This window comes from Centruroides vittatus, unplaced genomic scaffold, assembly GCF_030686945.1.
Source record: "Centruroides vittatus isolate TY-2023 unplaced genomic scaffold, ASM3068694v2 scaffold_435, whole genome shotgun sequence".
In the NCBI taxonomy this organism is placed as follows: domain Eukaryota; kingdom Metazoa; phylum Arthropoda; class Arachnida; order Scorpiones; family Buthidae; genus Centruroides; species Centruroides vittatus.
In genome coordinates this window covers 7,605,715-7,625,576 of record NW_027122708.1, presented here as the reverse complement: position 1 = coordinate 7,625,576, position 19,862 = coordinate 7,605,715, and the positions used below count along the sequence as shown (strand labels likewise).

Sequence of the window (19,862 nt, the reverse complement as noted above, 5' to 3'; positions counted from 1 at the left end):
GAACATAATTTAAGCATTTAAAAAAAGAAAGAAAGGAATATTTATATTTATATATTTAAAAAGTTAGCATGATCGGATTTGTCAACATAAATCGTTCGTCGGCATTAATGCTAAGAAGCTATTACATTAATAATGGAAAATCGGGATTTGACTTTTACTCTGACGATGCGTGTTACACAGATGCAAAAAGTAAATTAGGGGGGAAAGTTCACATTTTAATTATTAATCATTTACGCTTTAAATTAGACGTTTATGAGATAGTCGTGACGACTATTACGATTTCCGTGACTGCTAACAAATATGTTGTTGCTGTTCCTCAAAAAAAGACACAATCTCTTTATTTTTTTTGCTCTTTATTGTCGGCTCCCTCTAGTGTTGGATGGATGAACTAGCTCCATTTTTCGTAACACGAAAATGGGTCACGTGTCCACTACGGATGAAAGTAGTGGAGAGCACCTCTCTGCTCTACTTCCTCCTTTTCGTTCTCGAGCGTGCAAAGTTGAGATTCGGATTTTTTTGTTTTTTCCGTCGGAAAATTATAAATAGTAGTAAATGAAATTGTTAAAGATATTTTTAATCAAAGCGTGTTTTAATTAATATTTAAAACGTCATTTACTTTATTCTGTTAAGGTAATGACCACTCCCTGTCTGTTGTTTAATGTTATAATTAGTGTTTTTTCTTCCTCTTTAATTTCCTTTTGTAAACATTCGTGATTTGATTAAATTTATCTTGATTTTTGTATTTTATATCGAAATTAATATCTCAATTGGAAAAAAATTAGCAAATTTTAAAATTTAAAAAAATGTAAACTTAAATAACTGTACTTAGTTATAGTGTATATATAAATATAAATATAGAAAGAAGCGAAAAGATAAATAAACATTTAAGTTTAGATGAGCACCTGGCACGAAATACACCGATATGGTATCTGTTAGCATAAAAAAAATGGAGGATTCTTTCAAGATTTGATATAAGTGTACCATTTATGGAAGATTTCGGCAAGTTTCCTCCATCTCCTCTATCAAGGGACCTTTTGTAAATGTCACAAAGTCCTTTCTGTGATGGTCTTCCTAATGCAGTCAGATCCAAACATCTGCGGAACAGCACAGAGGATAGAATAGCCGCTATTTCCGTTTCTCTAAGTACATCTTCGGTGTGCATGCTCAGATAAACTATTGCATCTGTTGTCAAGGAGACGTTGCGAGTGGCTGCAAGTACAGTATGCAATTCGATGCATTTTCCACAGCATTTCCACCTCGGTTAGCTACGTCCATGCCGGACGATACGTATAGAAAGTCGTCCTTTTTTTCGAAAGAATAGAGAAAGAATTATTATAATCGGACGACCGAGTGAGTAAGTTAGCCACAAAAATCGCTAGAGAGTCGTTTTCATGAGGACATGATTCGATAACGGTCTATCTGGAATATATTCTTTGCACGTCATGGTAGTAAATGTCTCCAGCTGCCACCAAAATATAAAAGTCGTCATTTCATATCTTGAAGAATTACGATACCATAAATTATTATCAGATTACAATAGCGTGAGAAATATTCAATAAATAATTTTCTTCTCTTTTTGATAATTCTAGCTGATGACAATTTCCACTTTCTGCGAATTATCCTACGGAGCAGTTTAAGGGATATTCTGTTTATGATATGGAAAATGTCTTTACTCGAAACATAAAATATTTATCGGATAACTTTCTCACTGTATTCAGTCTTCAACACGTGATAAATCAATGCTTATATTTCATAACAGCCATTCAAATGTAATAATAGAAAACATTAAGAAGTTAAGAAATTGACTAAAATATTTTATAGAAAAATCATAAAAACTCGTAAATAATTAGAAAAAATTATATTTTAATCGTTGTAGGTGCAATACATAATATTAAATTCTAATATTTTTCATCTGGTTTAAAAAAATACTAATATCAATTGCTATATAAATATTTCTTCAATAATTCCAGGAAGTAAATACAGAATTTTCAACAGTTTCTGTTATAGAGTATTTTAACGTCGAAATAATTTAATTTCGTAAATGTTATTCAAATATATTTTTAATTAAAATTTTTTATTTTATTAAGATATTATTTTTATGCAAATTTTTATACCCAGATATTCAATTTATAATTATTTTAATTTTTCGTCATTTTATATTAAAAATGTAATGCATACTTATAATGTTTGATTATTATTATTATTTTTCTATACTCGTCTTATTATCTATTCGAAACTTAATTGATTTTGAATTTTACATTAAAATGATCGTCATTTAAGTTAGTTTTTATTATTTAATTAAAATTCTAATGTTCCTCAATAAAAATATATATTGTAGCATATATTCAATGGTAACATATCAATGTTATTCTTGTAAAAGTGAAATGTGTTATTCATGATGTTTTCATCTTTCTCCACTCGATTTCGATTTTAAAAATTTACTTTCTAAATTTAGATTTTTGTTTGTTAGTAAAGAAAATTGGAAGCTTATTACAGAATTATGAATTTTTTTTCCCCTTGTAAAGTGTAGATTTAGAATGTTTTATTGCCTCATCCATAGATACATAAGTACAAATTGTTAAGAATCGGAAATGCTTGATGATGGATTATTGACAGTAAATATAAAATAGATTTTTTTGCTTTAGAAAATAGAAGTTTTGATTTAAATAAGAGAATTTATTGAAAATAAGCGATTTAGAGAGCGTTTTTATTCACTTTCTCGTAGATTTACCTACAAAATATTTTAGGACAGATTAAAATTTGATCGATTTTAAAAAAAAGAAAGAGAATTTTCTTCTTTCAAACGTTAACTTTAATTTTAATTTTAAATATTCAATTTGGATTATAGAGATTAAAGAGTTGATGATCTCTGAAATGGTGAGCAACGTGCCATATCATCATTGAAGCAATCACTTCCCATCATATTACAAATATAATTATCCTTCACTGATGTTAAGTATGATTTGCCATTAACCGAGAATTTCTAATGTTTCCTGTCTTCTTTCGCCGCAGGCAGGCAACCATGACGCCTAAGAATTGATTACCCTCGTTAAAAACAGAACATAATCGAAGACTTCTCTCTCTCTCTCTCACCGTCGGAATTACTAAGATGCCACAAGACGTGCTTATGAATCACCAAGTTTTCGCGAGTAAATATAAATACACTTAAGCCATTTTGAAAACAAAACCCTAAGAGGGAATATGCAAAATCAAAATTGCTACCAGATAAAAGAGCTCTAATCTGAGTCGCGTAGAAACTGTTGCTCCTATCGATTAAGTTGGACATTGACAAATTATATTTGGCAATTGGTCTTTGCAAATCTTCAAACTTTAGAGATTATATGCGGGCGAAAGTTTGTAAAAATATCAAAGTTTCTTTAATCCTAATTTATACATTTTCACAAGCTGTTATAACAACTGAATAGATGTGTACTGTCGATTATTTATAATCTTTAAATTTTATAAACTTCGCAGAAATAATACATTTTAGGAGTATTCATTAATTTCTTGAACTTGATTGGGAACTTTGATAGTTTCTATTAAGTTTAATTACTCTTCATAAAACTCACCAAGTTGAATGAACTCCACGTCTTCGTTTTTATTACGTATCGTATTTATAAAATACTTAAAATGCAATTAATTTATTTAAAATACTCATTTTGTATGATTTCCTACAAGAAATGTGTAATTGGAGATTTTTATGTAAGTACATCGAAAGAGATTGAATGATCAAATTTTAATCAGTAGTTTAAATGTAATAATATACAATCATTTTTAGAGACTTCATTACAAAAAATATAATTTATAGAAGAAGTTTTCTTTATTTTTCAATTTGCAATGAGGATCAATATATAAATCTAGACGTGATACGATATAACGATTACCGAAGATATATATTAATGTAGATAATAACTTTAAAAACTTATTTTCGAAAATATTTTTCTGTAGAGCCGAGGAGATTAGAAGCTACTTTTTAATGTTTTTTTTCAATTTCTGATAGGTATTAAAATAGAACGAGAAGACATAGAAGAAATCTTGTTATTATTTGATATTATAGAAAGGCAGCAAAGATACCAACCGTGATACTAATAAAGAAAGGGAGGACGCAGTTTCTAGGATTGCCCCAAGGATAGACAATCCCGTAACGATTCGTGGTAGCAGCTGTGTAGGCCGAGAAAGATAGGGAGTACCTCATCACTAGGATGTTTTTCTTAGCGTACAACTTGTTATACAGGTGGCGTTAAAGCCACCTGAAAGATATTGTACTTGGACTTCCCGCAGGTTAAATTGGATTGTGTCACCGTTCTCAGATTCAATCTATGTGTCATGTATCCTAGAAAGATGCACTTCCCTTTCTAGCCGCGGGTAATGGTGCGCTTTGTAAAAGCAATTTGGTTACTATTTTCCAATCCTATATATGTAAAAGCTTTTTAAACTCGAACAATTTTTTGCTTAATATAAAATAGGAAATCCCTGACTAGTTTTGGCTGTAAAGCCGAACTACAATAAGAAAGAGTTGGAGAAGCTAATTATTTTCTAGTATAAGATTGATTAAATAAGTCTTTGTTTTAACTGTATATACATATACAATTACACACACACACACACAACAACACACATATATATATATATATATATATGTTTATGTGTGTTGTTATGTGTAATTAAAAGAAAGGATTTTAATTTTTATAGAGTAACTGTTTTCATTATTTATTATTAAAAAGGAAAAAGTTTTAAAAAGTCTATTTAATATATTTTTAAAGCCTTTACCTTATTTCAATAGTTTAACTAGTTAACAGCCTTGTCATCTTCCTGACAATTAATTTGAAGCTCCTTTTAAAGTATTTATTGATATTAGTTTAAGATACGATTGTTCGCGACTATGTTTATTTTAGAGTTTTTACTATAAAAATATCAAATTTATTCTTAATTATTCTCAAGAATATATTTCAGAATTCCTATAAATTAGAGAAGGAATTACAAATAATAATTTTACAATTAAATTAAATAGATATATTTTGGGGAAAAGTTTTAAAATTTGTAAGATTGTTTCGATTAAAGAAGGTAGAAAGAAGTTTAAATAAATTTATTAAGTGTTATTATTAATATTTATTATGACGTGTTTGATATAAGAAATTTGAATTTCTGGAATTACTCCAGAGAGAGTTTGGTAGGAGAGAGCAAAAATGGCCATTTGGAAATTGTCTCCAATATAGGAATATATTTCACGCTGACAAAAAATCATCCAAAACTTTAATTTGCTAGCCGGCGAGGCTGCTGTTATTTCCAATAAAATTCTCTTGAGGATGTATAATATATTGTGTATGACACCAGTGGGTATTTAGGAACATTTGATTAAGAAACGGAATAATGAATTATACATATCCGAGATCTGCCCATCTACAAGAAATTCTAGTCAAAAGAATAAAAAAATCAGAACAATTCCGAACCGAAGAGTGCATTGTGCGGGAGGTAGAAGAAGAATGAAAGTGTTGCGAGTAGACAGAAACGGGCAAGTAAATGACGTAGGGGAAAATGGGAAATTACACTATAGATAGGCTTAAGGAAATTAAATACCGACGGGTATTGTTTTGAAGAAGTATCCGAGGTGACTGATGGCAGGAAAAGAGCATTGCTATGGGAGAAGCCCCGGGTAATAGTTGGCAGTATGCAGAGTGTCTTAGTGAGTCAAACCTTCATTTTATGGCAAACTGACCAGTTGTGTTATCGCGGTTAACGTCGACTATAGATTAACCGGCATAAAGGTCTACCAGGACTAAGTTTCAATTAAAGCAGACAGGTTGCTTATCTATAGCCCCGTTCTGTCAAGAGAAACTTACCCAAGTAATTGAAGCGCTTAAAGATTGATGAACACTGGATTTCTATTAACTAAATTTTTTTCTGTTCGGGGTTTAAGTATTATCTCCTTTTTTTTCTTCTACTCGACTACATGTAGATACATTTTCTACAACTTGTATTTCAAGACGGAGATTACGGGAAATGCACATTGCTCTCGTAGCTATGTATTGATCTAGGATGTACTGTCCTGTATTTACATTGAGGAGACGAGAGGACAGTAATGTAAGTACGTTGTGCTCAGGTAGTGTAGTAAGCGCCATTATTTCCATCCCTCGGTGCACGCACTCTGACGCTAAGCCTTTAATGGAACTTTAGAATGGACCGTTGCTTGTTCTGCCACAGTCCATTAGGGAGCGTCTTTGCAAAGATGGTGCGACAACGCATCACTTTTTCTGATAAATCTTGGCTTGGACTGGAATTACTTAAAAAATTATCCGTCTAACTTACAATTTTCTTCGATGTTTTCCAGACCGAGATATTGAAAGCCGTTTTAATTTCTCCTTCATGCAACCGAGTGAGAATTGGTACGTCTGCTGTTAAGATTCTATTTTTATTTGACTTTTTCCGGATTTTTTTTTTTTTGGTAGATTTTCTTTGCCGAATGCACTTAACTGAAATCCTTTTCTTGTGATATTTTTTGCACTTTTCCAACACAAATAGATTTTTTTTTCCTGCTCGGTGTGTTAGCTTTGTTGATGGATTTCGTTTCGTGTGATTGTCTTTTGAGTGTTTTCTAACTGTATTTTTTTGAAACATTTTTATTCTTTATAAAACCTGTGGTAATAGTAAAAAAAATAAACGAACATTTATTCATTGAATGTTTTTGTCGCATGTGAAGAAACAGATGCTCGAAAATATAAGTGAGTATCTGTCTCCACATAAACGGAATATTATACGCTAGTGTTACACTAGAGTCAATGTTTTATAACATTAAGGTTCTTATAAAATTTTATTTATTCTGTTAGGTCATGATACTTTTAAATTACATTAAAATTCTTTACGTTAAAAAAATTAAGTGTATTAAACAAGAATTTTCTTTGTGTTACGTAATCTGCAAAGGAATATATGCTCAAAATGTAATTCTAAATTGCTTTCTTTTTGAATTTATTTGGAAAAATAAACAAAAATTATTTAAAATTCACTCTTAAATATAGAAAATTATATTATACAGTTGTGTCATTCGAGGTTCGTATCAAGAAAATGGTGCTATTAAAGAAATTTACTACAAAATCCAGATTGGAAATATGTCTCAGTGAAGAAAAAGTATATATCTTTGAGAATTTCATGGGTTTTATTTTGGTTTCGAGTGAGGGTAGATATGCAGTATATGAGATATTGTCAAGCATACTGTTGAAATTTTATTTATTTTTAAACTCATAGTGACAAATGCGAGTCTTTCCAGCTGGTACTCTCCAAAACTCTACAGGGGTCAATACTTGATGGATACATCGATTGTAAAACGCAATAACTTTTCTCTAATTGTACACAGTTAATGTTTCTCAAGCATCTGACGGTCGAATCGGTGGAAACGAAACAGATGTTCGGAATGTCTTGCTGTCATGTGACCAAATGGAGTTGTGACACTTCTATCATGTCCAGTTGTCGGTTCTGATTGACTCGACTAATTTCTCTTTGGAAACTTACTAATGAAACCTTGTTAAACAGGTAGTGAGAAATGATGAGTTAAGCTATGGTGGGTAATTGTAGCTTTGATGTAGTTGATAACCACTTTGGAAAATTGTGGGGTATTCGGTACTCGTTACATATTTTATTCTGCAAACACTTTTGAATATCTGTAATTAACGTTTAAGACCAGCCGAGCGTGGAAAATAAGCTAAAAAAAGGAGGTAAAAATTAAACAAAGTAAAATTCATTTTCGAAGTTTTTGACTATCGGAAATGATTCTAAATGACTAATATCCGGAGGAATAAACTTATAAAAGCTAAATATAGAACATAATGATGGCCATTTTACAAGTCAAAAGCCGTACTAACCGGGCAAAGTTTGTTCCAAACTTAAGAATAATTAGAAGAAGTTAAAATAATCTTCTAATTGTTTTTCCGTTCTTGTAATTATTTATTGAGTCGAGCCATTCCAAGTTTCCAGTTGAAAAGATTAAGAACATAATCGACTCACTTTATCTGCCATCAAGTGTTAATCAAAGGATAATTAAGATATATTTGTATTCTCCGCCCAATTTTACTTATTTCGTCCGGGAATTGAAACGGGCAGTAAACCATAGAATAGAGAAACGGACAGCTCCCCATGTGTTGCTCGTTGATAGAAACACTTCAGTAACTGACCGATTAGAAAGTGAATGATTGCCTCACAAACTACCCTCCGAAGACCATACAACGATTTCTATTCGAATGATAGGTTAGGAACCTACCTGTAAATATTTTACTCGGGCTTTTAGTCGCCTATCTTACGTCACGTGGTAATTTATAAGAGACGATAGATGAAATAGACTGTCATGCCACATCTACCATAACAAAAAGTAAAACATATATTATCGGGAAGGGGGGAAAATTTCTGTCAGAATCCAGTCCGGAAATTAGTCGAAAGGCGACAGAATTTCCGGATATTTCATCCAAAACGTTGCTTACTTCGGAAACGTCGCATAAAGTTTTGTTCCTTTCGACATCATTTCAGGTGTCTCTTAAAGGAAAGTGTATGATGTCTACTCTCTGCCAATGATGCATCCGCTGCTTCTGTCTCGATCCATTTTTATTTATCAAGAATCATTGTTCTCTCGAGACAGTTCCACGAATTTTTCGCCAATCGTAAAGATTTTTATTCTTAGAATCAAGAAAAATATAAGGCAGTTTATTTAAACCTGTTAGAAACCGAAAATATTTTTTGGAAAAGGATAAAATATATATATCGTTTTTTCTTCTCTTTTAAAATTCCGATTTTTTGAGGGAATTTTATTTAATGAGCAAAGAAGGAAAAACATCCGTTTAGTCGAAGCTACAGGAAATTTATTTTTCCGACTTGACGCGACGTGTCTAGTAATTTACTTTTGCTTTCTCAAATTGGAAAGCAACAAGTAGAAAATTACTTCACTTGTGGCTTGTACTGACCAAATATAGCTAATAGTTTGTGTTTGTGCGTCGCCTTCCAATTATCGTTGCGCTTCTCGACCCCGGGGCTAAAATGCAATCCGCGCACTTCTTACCGATTTCTACATAATATCGAAATCTTATTAACTTTATACCAAACATTATATCGTAAATTGTAAAGCCGAAAACCTAATACCAGTTTTAAATTATTAAATTTTCTACCGACTTAATTTGCAATTTATTCATGCAAAAATATACAATATAGTCTAGGATATTTGCATAAATATTTAGCATAAATGCCTGTCGATTGCCTTTTACTTCTTATAGATTATTTTCATTTTTAATAAATTTACAAGTTTAACGAATTGTTAAATTAAAATGTTGAATTATTTGGATTAATGTCTTCATTTTAATAATTAATTTACTTGTGATATAGGAGGAAAAAGCGCCCGAGTGTTGTATCGAGTTTGCAGTTTTAATTAAATTGCAATAACGAGAAATTCCAAATGATTTATTTGTTTACGTAGTCTTTTTCCTTTCTTCTCGTTACCAATGGAAAAATCGTATTTTTCCTATTCTTTCTCTTTCGTTATTTCAAAGTATACTTTTTGAATATTTATTTAAGCCTATGTTTGAACAATATGAGCGAAATATATTTAATTTTTATTATTTTTCTGAGGTACTTTAGCTTAAATTTGTTAGTTAGATAAAAGTTTTCGCAATTTCTACAACTTTTGATTAAAAGGAAAAAAATCGATAGAAAATATTCGATTATTTCTCCACGTTGCCAGAACACGTCCAACCACACCAAAATACGTACTAACTAAAAATAATCGTAAATTGAAATTATTTCAACGCCGGAGTCTAATTAAGTTTACGATCTCCAATAATTTCTTATTATTTCTATCATAATCCCATTAAGTTTATGAAAAGAATTCTGTTCCTAATATTATTTGGAAACAATTTTCCTCTGTAAAACTGATATTCTCCAGAAAGAATGCTTCAAAAGTTAAAAAAATTTTGATTATTTCCAATTTAGAAAGAAGCTGACTTACAGAAATAAACTGTATTATTGTAATTTATTTTCATTTTGACTGGAAAAGTAGAAGAAAAGCGAATTTTTACTTCCCTTTAACAATTTTCAATTATTTCTTCTCGGTGTTAGTAAAAGTCGAACAAATTCAAATTATTTTAGTATTGGATTTTACCTTTACAGATATATATAAATATATATTCAGTCCAATTTTTTACTATTTGGTAACCGAATGTAACCATTCTCTAAAAGAAATTGCTCTATTAATAATTATTTTTTTGTAGAGTTGTAATAAAAGTAACTTTCGTGAAATAAATACTTGAAAATCCAACGTAAATTTAATTTTAACACGAAATAAATAAATTTTTTTAGTTGTATTTTTTTCTGTAAGAGCAAAATGGAAGATTTTCGATTATTTTTGTAAAGGATCAAAAGGCCACTAACTTTATAAAATAAATGCTTCGGTACGAGACGAGAAGCAATTTATATGGGGTGGATTAGCCAGATCACTTTCAATACTGCAAACGTGACGTCAGTACAGGATGTAGCAGATTAGAGAAAAGCAAAGCCTAGATTAAAATACTCTTCCTTTACATATTTGGAGTTTTAGCATTCTCTGCAGCAATTCCGGCCATCACACGATTGTGACAAATATATAGTGATGTTGCAGAACCTTTAAGCCACAGTTATTACTGGATTTAACGGGAATTACTGGAAATATGGGGATTGGGTGCATTGTCTAGGGAATATGTGAATGTATATTGTGCACTGAAGTGTATTCGAAAACTTTTCATGTGAGAGAGAACTCCTTTTGTTCGAACACGTGAAGAGCGCCGAATAACTGCGCGGATACTTTAAAATCGATAATATTCGTTATTGTCTAAGGTAAACATCGTCACCATTGTTTTTTTTTATTATTTATCCTTTTTGATTTCTCTACGTAATTCTCTTAAAAAGCGGAAGTGAAAATGCGATATTTAAAATGCGTTTTCTTTTATTTACGAACGAGTGTTAAATAAATAATGAACGAAGATTACGAGATAAGTTAATATATTATCATCTTTGGTAAAAATCGATGATGTTCGATGCTAAATATGTAATTTAGATAGTTTGGTGGGAATGTTTGCCACGCATATCTCCGAATATCATACATAATTACTAGGATATTCGAATATTGAAGTAAACTAGAGTAGGAATGTAATATTTACTTAACAAAGGAATTGCCGTTTCCATTAAATTGATCTTTACGTTGCAAATCGAATTTTCGGTGGGGTCTGGTTCGGTCGCGTCGATACGACGGACAGTGACCAGTTTTCCGATATTGTTCTAATCATCATCGTCTTGTTTTAGTAAGGGCAACTAATTATCGTTCGTTCGATACGAAGCATGTCCGGATGTTTAAATATTGACACAATTTCTAATTTGTTAGACGACTAATCAAATGGGTCATACGTAAAGTCAGATGACATGACTGACAACCAGAACGATCCACATCAGAAAGCGGGTCAATTTGTGTAGAAATTCATTAATTTCGTAGGAGATAAATTATTCGTTTTGCTCTTCTTTCTCTCTTGCTTCGATAATAAAAGCTCTTTTTTTTCGTTAGAGAAAACAAACTTTCGAAAATCCAATTTCGTTAGATATAAAAATAAAAAAAGGAGTTACGTAACCGAGCATAAATCGTAAAGAAGAGATGTCGAAAATCTCTTCAATGGAATGACAAGGAGATTGCGAACATCTTTCCTCTCGGAGGACTGTTAAGGAACGTCAAGATTAGTGCGTGCGGCCCGTAACACGCGTTACTTCCATTGCACATAGATGTTCGTAAATGCCATTTTCCGCGTACGACAAGTACTCCATTGGGAATGGAGACGTTGGATGTGCGATCGAGTCGAGTTGAAATGACATCAGTTTGCATGGAAGACAAAATAGCGATTGGAAAAGAGTCGTCCTGAGACCTCGTGAAATTCAAGCTCTCGGATTTAATGATCTCGGAGAAGTCTCCAACACAGCCATTGTTCTGTTTGTCTGAATGATTCCTGTAGATTGTTATATCTTTAAATTTACTTTTCCCCAATACGTTATATTTTCTTTCATCCCATTCTCTACCGTCTCTGACATATTTCTATCTAACTTACTTCGTTTTATGTTCGACGCTGACTGCAATATAACTTCCGTTAAGTCAGAACCACGCTTATTAAATAAAAGACGGCAACTCAGATTTACGGGCTTTATTACATATGGACTTTATAAGTCGATAGAATATTTAATTATTTGTTAATTTTGAAAATTGAGATTTTCGCTTAACGCTCAACGTTCTCAGAAATTAGAATAAATCGATTTTTTAAAGTGAAATACGAAGCACAGTTTAGTGATTTTGGGGGTTTTTATAGCTTCTTAAATATGTTGAAAAGTAGAAGAGTATATTTAAATTATCAATTGATGTAAATCACATTCGTACAAGTTATTCCAACGACTTACATTTCAATACCTTTGGTAATAAGCCTATATAAATGATCGATCTGTAAGATATTTCTATTCGATGATTTTATTAAATGAAATATTTAAATAACATTTTTATTTGCTTATTAAAATCTATAGAAATTAAAAATGAAAAGCAAAAATATTGTAGGTAATAAAAAAAAAGGATGCTAGTAGTGGCTATTGGAATGGAAGCTGGATGTGGATTAACTGTGTGTTTTCGGAGGTGCAGCTTCTTTGGTCGAGTCGAGACAACAATTAAAGCCTTCATCCGTGTAATCGGCTCTTATAAATATCCAGTAGACCGAAGGAAGTAAACAAATTAATATTGTATGCGATCATTAGGATGGTTGGATTTGGCATTCTAAATAAATTTTGAAAGGCAAATGTGTCTCTTGTTTTCACTATATTTAGTGGTTCTTAGTGATTAAAGTGTAATTATTAATGTCAGTCCGAAAGGCGAAAAGGATGGTTGCGGATATTAAAGTTTCCAAATGTTGGAAAATTAAATGTCATTCTGGCTGACTTCCAATTGACGCCGAACGATTTAACGAAAAACGCATTAAGTACACGCAACGATACCATATTTGCGTAATTTTCTAAAGTAAAGAACCCGGTGTATCCATCAGTGGACGACTTGGCTATTTCAAGTAAGCTCGATGGCATTGCTACTTTTTTTACCTCCCTCTCTCTCTTTCTCTCTCTCTCTCTGCCTCTTTCGTTTTCTCTTTCTAACATCATTAGCGAGGTCCATCAGAGGTAATTTGTCCTGCACCACCGATTCCCGTACCATGTCGAATCTGTCCCCATTAGCCCCGTGTCCCGAGCCTAACAATGTCGTGACACCTGTGCCAAACTCTTCGTATACCTGACGAGTGACGTTCGATAATAATCGATTCTTTTTCTCCCGATCGATCGTTGCTAAATATGCAATAGTTATTGACTCGACAAACCATTTCGGTTTAGTTGATTTAATGGCGCAAACCATTGTTCTGCTAAGGATTTCGATCTAAAAACCGGGGCGTGGTTTATAATTATCCGAAGATGTGCATTTCCTACTTTTTTCTCGACGGTCATTAAAATCCTCTTTTGATTTTGATCCCCCGTATAATTCGACCTTTCACGAAAGATTAAAAAATCGCTTTCGCACGCCTATTAAACGAAATTAGATATTGGGTTCTAGATAATTTCCTTCCATTCGATTTAAATTTTGTCGAAAAATATAAAAATTTAGAAAGTTTGAAATTGTATCTCGTGGGAGTTCCCGTCTTACGGACATCTCTGGAGAAAGGCGAGGAGATCCAGGAACTTTCCCATAGGAAATACGTCACTCCGCATCCCTCAGGAGTCATTGTCACCTCTAGTCACGAGCGTGTCACGTTTCGTCACACGACATGTAATCGTGACTTTTTTCCTTGGCTTTTGTCCGCTTTCAGACGCATACAATGAGTTGAGTAAACAGTACATGTCTGGAAGATGGCAATAAATCTTCTTTATGTGCCGTGACACCCTCTTTCGTTTGAAAGAAACTATTTATATCGAAGAGCACGAGCTGGCTCGAGACTTTAAAATATAAAGTACGATAGATTACTGCGCGACATCGTAATATTCTTTATTCTAAAACGTTCGAATCTATTTGTAGAAGTGGCTACAAATGATTATATATTGCTTCGATTCCGTTTTCGTTAGATTCGGCCGCTACAATCCGCGGGTTAAGAGAGAAGCGGTTGGAAGGAGCACGACGGATTCATTTCTTGTAGAATCGCGTATAGGTAAGTCTGCCATTCCGAAGAAGCAGGTTCCATCCAATCGGTCACCATGGCAACAGCACGTGCCACTCTGCCGTATTGATTCAACCAACGTCCAGACTTCCAATTACAGGAGTGAAGCTTGCAATGACCCTGCATGTGACCTTAGCTACAGGTCTCTTTGTGACTTCACTGATTTTCTGCAATGCTGATCGTATCCTGGATGTGCTAACATTATTAGATTCTTTTTCCGGCTTTACCGTCTTTCCAGTTGGGGATGCACTTTACGGGGATGATTTGAGCGCGAAGAGGAGAGAATACATTTTTCACAAACATACCAGGATTAAAAAAGATTAAATAAAAGTCGCATTTTAAAATATTATATTATTAATTGTACTCCGTCTGTAAAGAAATAATTTAGGCGAATTATTTTTTATGCGTAGTTTTTCGACGAATAATCCAAAGAATTATCAAAGAGTGAAAAACTATTTTTATTTATTTATTTATTTACTTGCCGTCTGCTTCCTAAAAGAAAATGGGAAAGTGTTTATTGGTGGAAAAAGAACGTTTCAAGCAGCGAGAGAAAAAGAATTATATAGACGATAAATTAAGGAATGGATCACAATCAAAAACCGGAAGCTGGAAAAATAACACGAGGACCCCGGGTCTGAACATTAAACAGAAGAGACAAAGTCACTTACAACAGCCAAGATAATTAAGTTTTTCCACCGACGAGCCAACAAGAATTAAAAATTAACAAGCTCGGAGAATAGCCATTGTTCACGCAACTGTGATTCGGAGTCTCGTGGGATCCAGCCATCCTCCGGCGGACAAAGTCCTTACCAACAGAAGAAAGGACAATTAGCTGGACAGCTGCTAGGGTAAGAGTTTATGATCTTCATCCTCGCTCTATAAAACATCCTCGCACGATTGTAAAAATGTTGATAAAAGGAGTTGAAATTTAAATTTTGAAAATTTATATGTTTTGTTACTCGAATTGCAAAAATAACTTTGTCGTAAATGTAAAGCGCCATGCTTTTACAGATCTGCCATTTTTACTAACATTTTAAAAGTTATTATCGCCGTACGGCACGTGCCTTCCTCGCTTCTCATTTACAGCTCTCATATTTTATTACCTTCATTTGCAGGTTCAAATATATAAACCTTCAATTAAAAAATCAATGTTTGTTATATTAAAGTGACAAACGCACCGAGATGAACTATATATTATATATCTGTTAATAAACGACGGTCACCTGTTAATGACACTCGGATTGTACCCCGAAGCCGAGTCGACTCGAGTAGCTTAGTGCTTACTGCTGCACCACTCCACAGTATTGAAACTTTGTCAAGCAATACCCTCTCCACTCAGTTTTGTGTTTAAAGAAGGCTTCTTTTCGTCGCCTTCTTCTATTTTAACGAAACTCCCATCCTTGTAAATAATGCCTTTTTCGGATATGCTCCTGTGAGAATGTTTTAATACTCTGTAGATTAAAGAGAACACTCTTCGTCAGATCTGAGACTTCCGGTCAACTGGGCGGATGTCCATTAGGTTAATTGCTTGGCCCTTTCTAGTTTATCTGACCTAATGCGTTCAAAGTGCTAGGGGTTCGTTAGCTGCACTAGATAAGGTAAGGGGGACTGTTCTACCTGCTAATGAGCCAGCCAGACCCTTTATCTCCATGGAAACGAAGTCTTTCTCCCTCGACTCATTAAGAGATCACGTGATTTAAGTCTCCCTGTGTGCTAGAGACCACTTGCTGTGTTCTCACCTCTTAGTCATGGCTATAAAATTGTTGCATTTTATAGAATTTCAGTAATGAAACAATTTATTTCGTCTGTTTTTATTAATTATGGAGTTTATTAGCGGTTGGTTAATAACAAGTGAAATTATAATGTTTATTTCTAAGTCTGCATCCTTGTACTTACGTTCGATTCATAATACACAGAATAATTGTAAATTATTACGACAATAAATAACATTATCAAGCAAAATTTATTGTAAATGCTTCGAGAGATACGGCCGTAAAATTATTAGGAAATCAAATGTCAGTTGCTGATGTGCAAAACACATGTGCAATGCAGGGAAACGTACTTTACAGATGCACTTTTTCGAATTGTACTTTCATATTCGTATTTTCTTTAATGTTTTCCCCGTTTTACGATAGGCAAATTGATAATAAAACAATATAAGAAAATACGGGAATTCGGAACAATCAAATTGCATAAAAGTTTAAAATTTCAAGCTTTTTCAGGAATAATATGTAAGCATAAAAGTTTATATCCGCGCCATCCTGTTAAAATATTAATAAACGAACGGGTTTAATGTTTAAATAAGCGATATTTTTGTAGAAAACATTAAGTATTAAGCAAGAAAAATAAGCAATAAAGCACTTCCTGTTACACGAGAGTTGGTCAAAGCTACCTTATTGTGTTAAGTCAATGGATAGCGACTAATCCATCCAACGATGTGCGATTGTAAGTTCCACATAGAGGAGATGTCAGTGGTTCCTGCGGCTACTTTGTCCAATACTAAACTGTAGTGCGTCGATAATATTGGCAGAACGCGGACAACGTTCTGCCCTTATGGCTGTTTATCTGGTAAATATACAGTTCTATAAAGCACAACAGGATAATTACCAACCGAGATACAGTTTATATTAAATAGCATCCCTGTTCGAAATGGAAAATGATAATTTTAAGTGAATACGTAGGATTTAATATACATGCGCTCTTGTTTATATTTATATATAAGTTGATTTATTTAAGGGAAGAGCCCGCTTATATCTTATCTATAAAAGATACGAGACCAACCCAGTTACATGTGTCCATTGGGGTTTTAATTTACAATAGGTAAGTTGAATTATTGACGTTGTCATGTCAGAGGTACGGTGAGAGTACAGGTGGTCTGTTTTCTACACCTTGCTTATAAAACATTCAGTAAACTGATGACGTATCCGTTCTACTGTTCGCACGCTTAACTCATCGATCGAGATATATCTTACAAACGACATTTCAGTCACGGATTTTTCTGTTTTATCCGACCACAAATTGAAAACGCCTGTCCTTAATTAATAGAGCTGGGATAGCGTCGTCTCGTGTAATTCCCCACCTTATTCACCAATGGGTGCCGTCTTGTTGCTATGACGACTGATCCCGCGTAAGACACAGATGTCGATTTGCACCAATGTGTGTTGCTATGGTGATGGTCCCGAGCTCGTGTTTTTCCTCCGCTTCTCTCTCTCTCTCCTGGTGGGCGAGGCGTTGCCAAGGAAACCGATGTGGGGTGTAACGTCAATACGAGATGTAAAACGATATTTTACGAGACATGTTCCCACAGTAGGGTCTGACTGTAGACTCGGGACAATCTCATAAATAATGGATACCGCCTACTCAGTTGGTAGGGAGGAAATGAAGAGCAGAAGAGACGCTTAATGTAGTTTCGGCTTGATCTGTTCCGTGTGAATCTACTCTGATTACGCTTTTTCATCTTGTAAATTTTTATAATTATCACATAATATAAATTGCATAAAAGTTGAAAATACTTTGATTAGTGACGGTATAATTGCATTATTTATGATTTTCTAACTCAAAGTAATATAATAGAATAGAACTGCAGTTAGTTCCATCCTCTATCGTTCACTTTCTATTCTTTTCTTTTTAGGAGAAATGAGAATTGTTGCGCGCGCGTGTACTTCCAATAATCTGTTGCTCTACTGGCTAGCCAACACTACAAAAGAAAATAGATAAATAAAAAAAAAGGAAATAAGAAGTCGAAATGGCGAACCGGGAAAAAGAAACTTTGGCTCTTAGCCAAAAATGTATTTTCATTTCTGGTGTTTTTCTTTTCCCCCTTTTTTTATCTTTTCTTGTGGATTCGTGCCAAAACACTACTGAGTTTAACAAGTTGCTTTAGGTGTGAAACAGCTTGTTGGAAATGCTCGCGTTGGTGTGACGTAACGTTCAAAATTCTTTTGCTATAAATTCTTTAACGAACTTTAATAGAAAAAGAATTAAAAACCTTTTCATGTATTCCGAGAAATTAATTACTTCTTTACTTCTTAAATATAGTCAAATTTCGAGAACATGTGACATTCTCATTTGCCTGGATAAATTTAATACGTGTATTCAGAGAATTTAAAGATTTATTGAAACTGAATACGTTTTAAATATAAATTTATAAAGCGATGTCCAAATGGATGATTTATATTTAAAAAAATTATTAAAAGTTAATCTGTAATTATGATTCTAAGGATCAATAAGAAATAAATTTACTTATTGAGATGTAAGCTATTAATAATAAGAATATGAAAATTGTTATTATTTAATATTAATTAATATTATAATATAAATCTGAAGGTTTACAAGACGATTACGTCTGTTTTTTGTAAAAAAATCTGGAATCGTTTGATGAAATATTACAAGAAAACGGATTCAGTGTTTAGCATCTTTAATGTGTTTATTTGATATAATTAACAAACATCGTGCTGTAATCGATATAATTATTATTGTCACAATAACAACACGACATCACAATACGCGTTTTTTTAGATTACAGTTCTAACAAGAGCTTACATGTCATTTATTTTTTGTTCTCAACAGCCAACGACCCAATGATGGCTTCTTTGACAGATTGCCCGTTAATGGACGAGGCTAGGAGTCAATTGTGATGTCAGTAATTGTCGTGTTGCCATAGTAACTATGTCAAAACCTTACAGTTCCCATGGAAATGGTGATTGTCAATACAATAGAATAAAATATGACACTTTTGGAACAGTCAAACAATAAGTGATGTTGGCTGTTTGTAAAACAACAGACAAATAAATTCTGCCTTAATGAATAAGGAGCAGTTTTACAATCCATTAACCTGAATAGATGAAATTTTAATACCTTATAAAATAAAGTCAATTCGAGATTATGACAAAAAATAATTTCTTCCATAGGAATTAAGACCTTTTTATTCTTTAGAAAAAGACTTCCAATAAAAGCTATAACCATTTTGTCAAGGAAATTAAGTCGTTTTTTATGATAGACATTGAAAGGGTATAACTAATCGAATAAGAACGGAGGAAACGAATTAGGATGAAATTACAGAAGAATAAACACGTTTGAATGATAAAAATGTGACAAATGACCAGTTAACCCGAATCACACCCAGTACACAGAGTATAAAGACATAAGAGAGAAGCATAGCAGATTGGCAGGCGAGCCGCCTAACGCTGGAACTGGCCACTCCTCTCCGCCATCCCTTCGCCTCTAATACCTATCAGTCATCTCCATGGCAACCAGGCAGTTCTCAACCTGGTCGTCATGGTAACTTAACAATCACCGCATGCCGACGTTTTATTAGTAAGTGACGTTGTTTGCGTAAAGTCCAACAATGGTGGCCATTCTTCCATAAATCTCTTTATGGACGAGGTCTGTACGTACCGTTACTTTCCAATAATGCCCGAGTCTGTTTCCAGGGATTTTCTATTTAGTGTAACGTTAAAAGCCTGGAGATGAGTGAAGTGGGATGTATTATTAAATTTATTTCAATAAAAATTCTCTTCGGATGATAAATTCTCTTTGGATAAATAAATAAAAACGCACGTACGTCTGGAGAAGTTTTCCCATTTTTAATCTACATTAGTTTTTATTAGCGTTAACAATAGTTATTAACTGTAATTAAATGTCGAG

General features: G+C 33.2%; 1 protein-coding gene across 1 annotated transcript in view; it reads left to right on the top strand.

Annotated features, from left to right (window-relative positions):
* The window catches only part of LOC136989063 (CUGBP Elav-like family member 4), a 263,922-nt gene that overhangs the window by 16,417 nt on the left and 227,643 nt on the right, over positions 1-19,862 (top strand).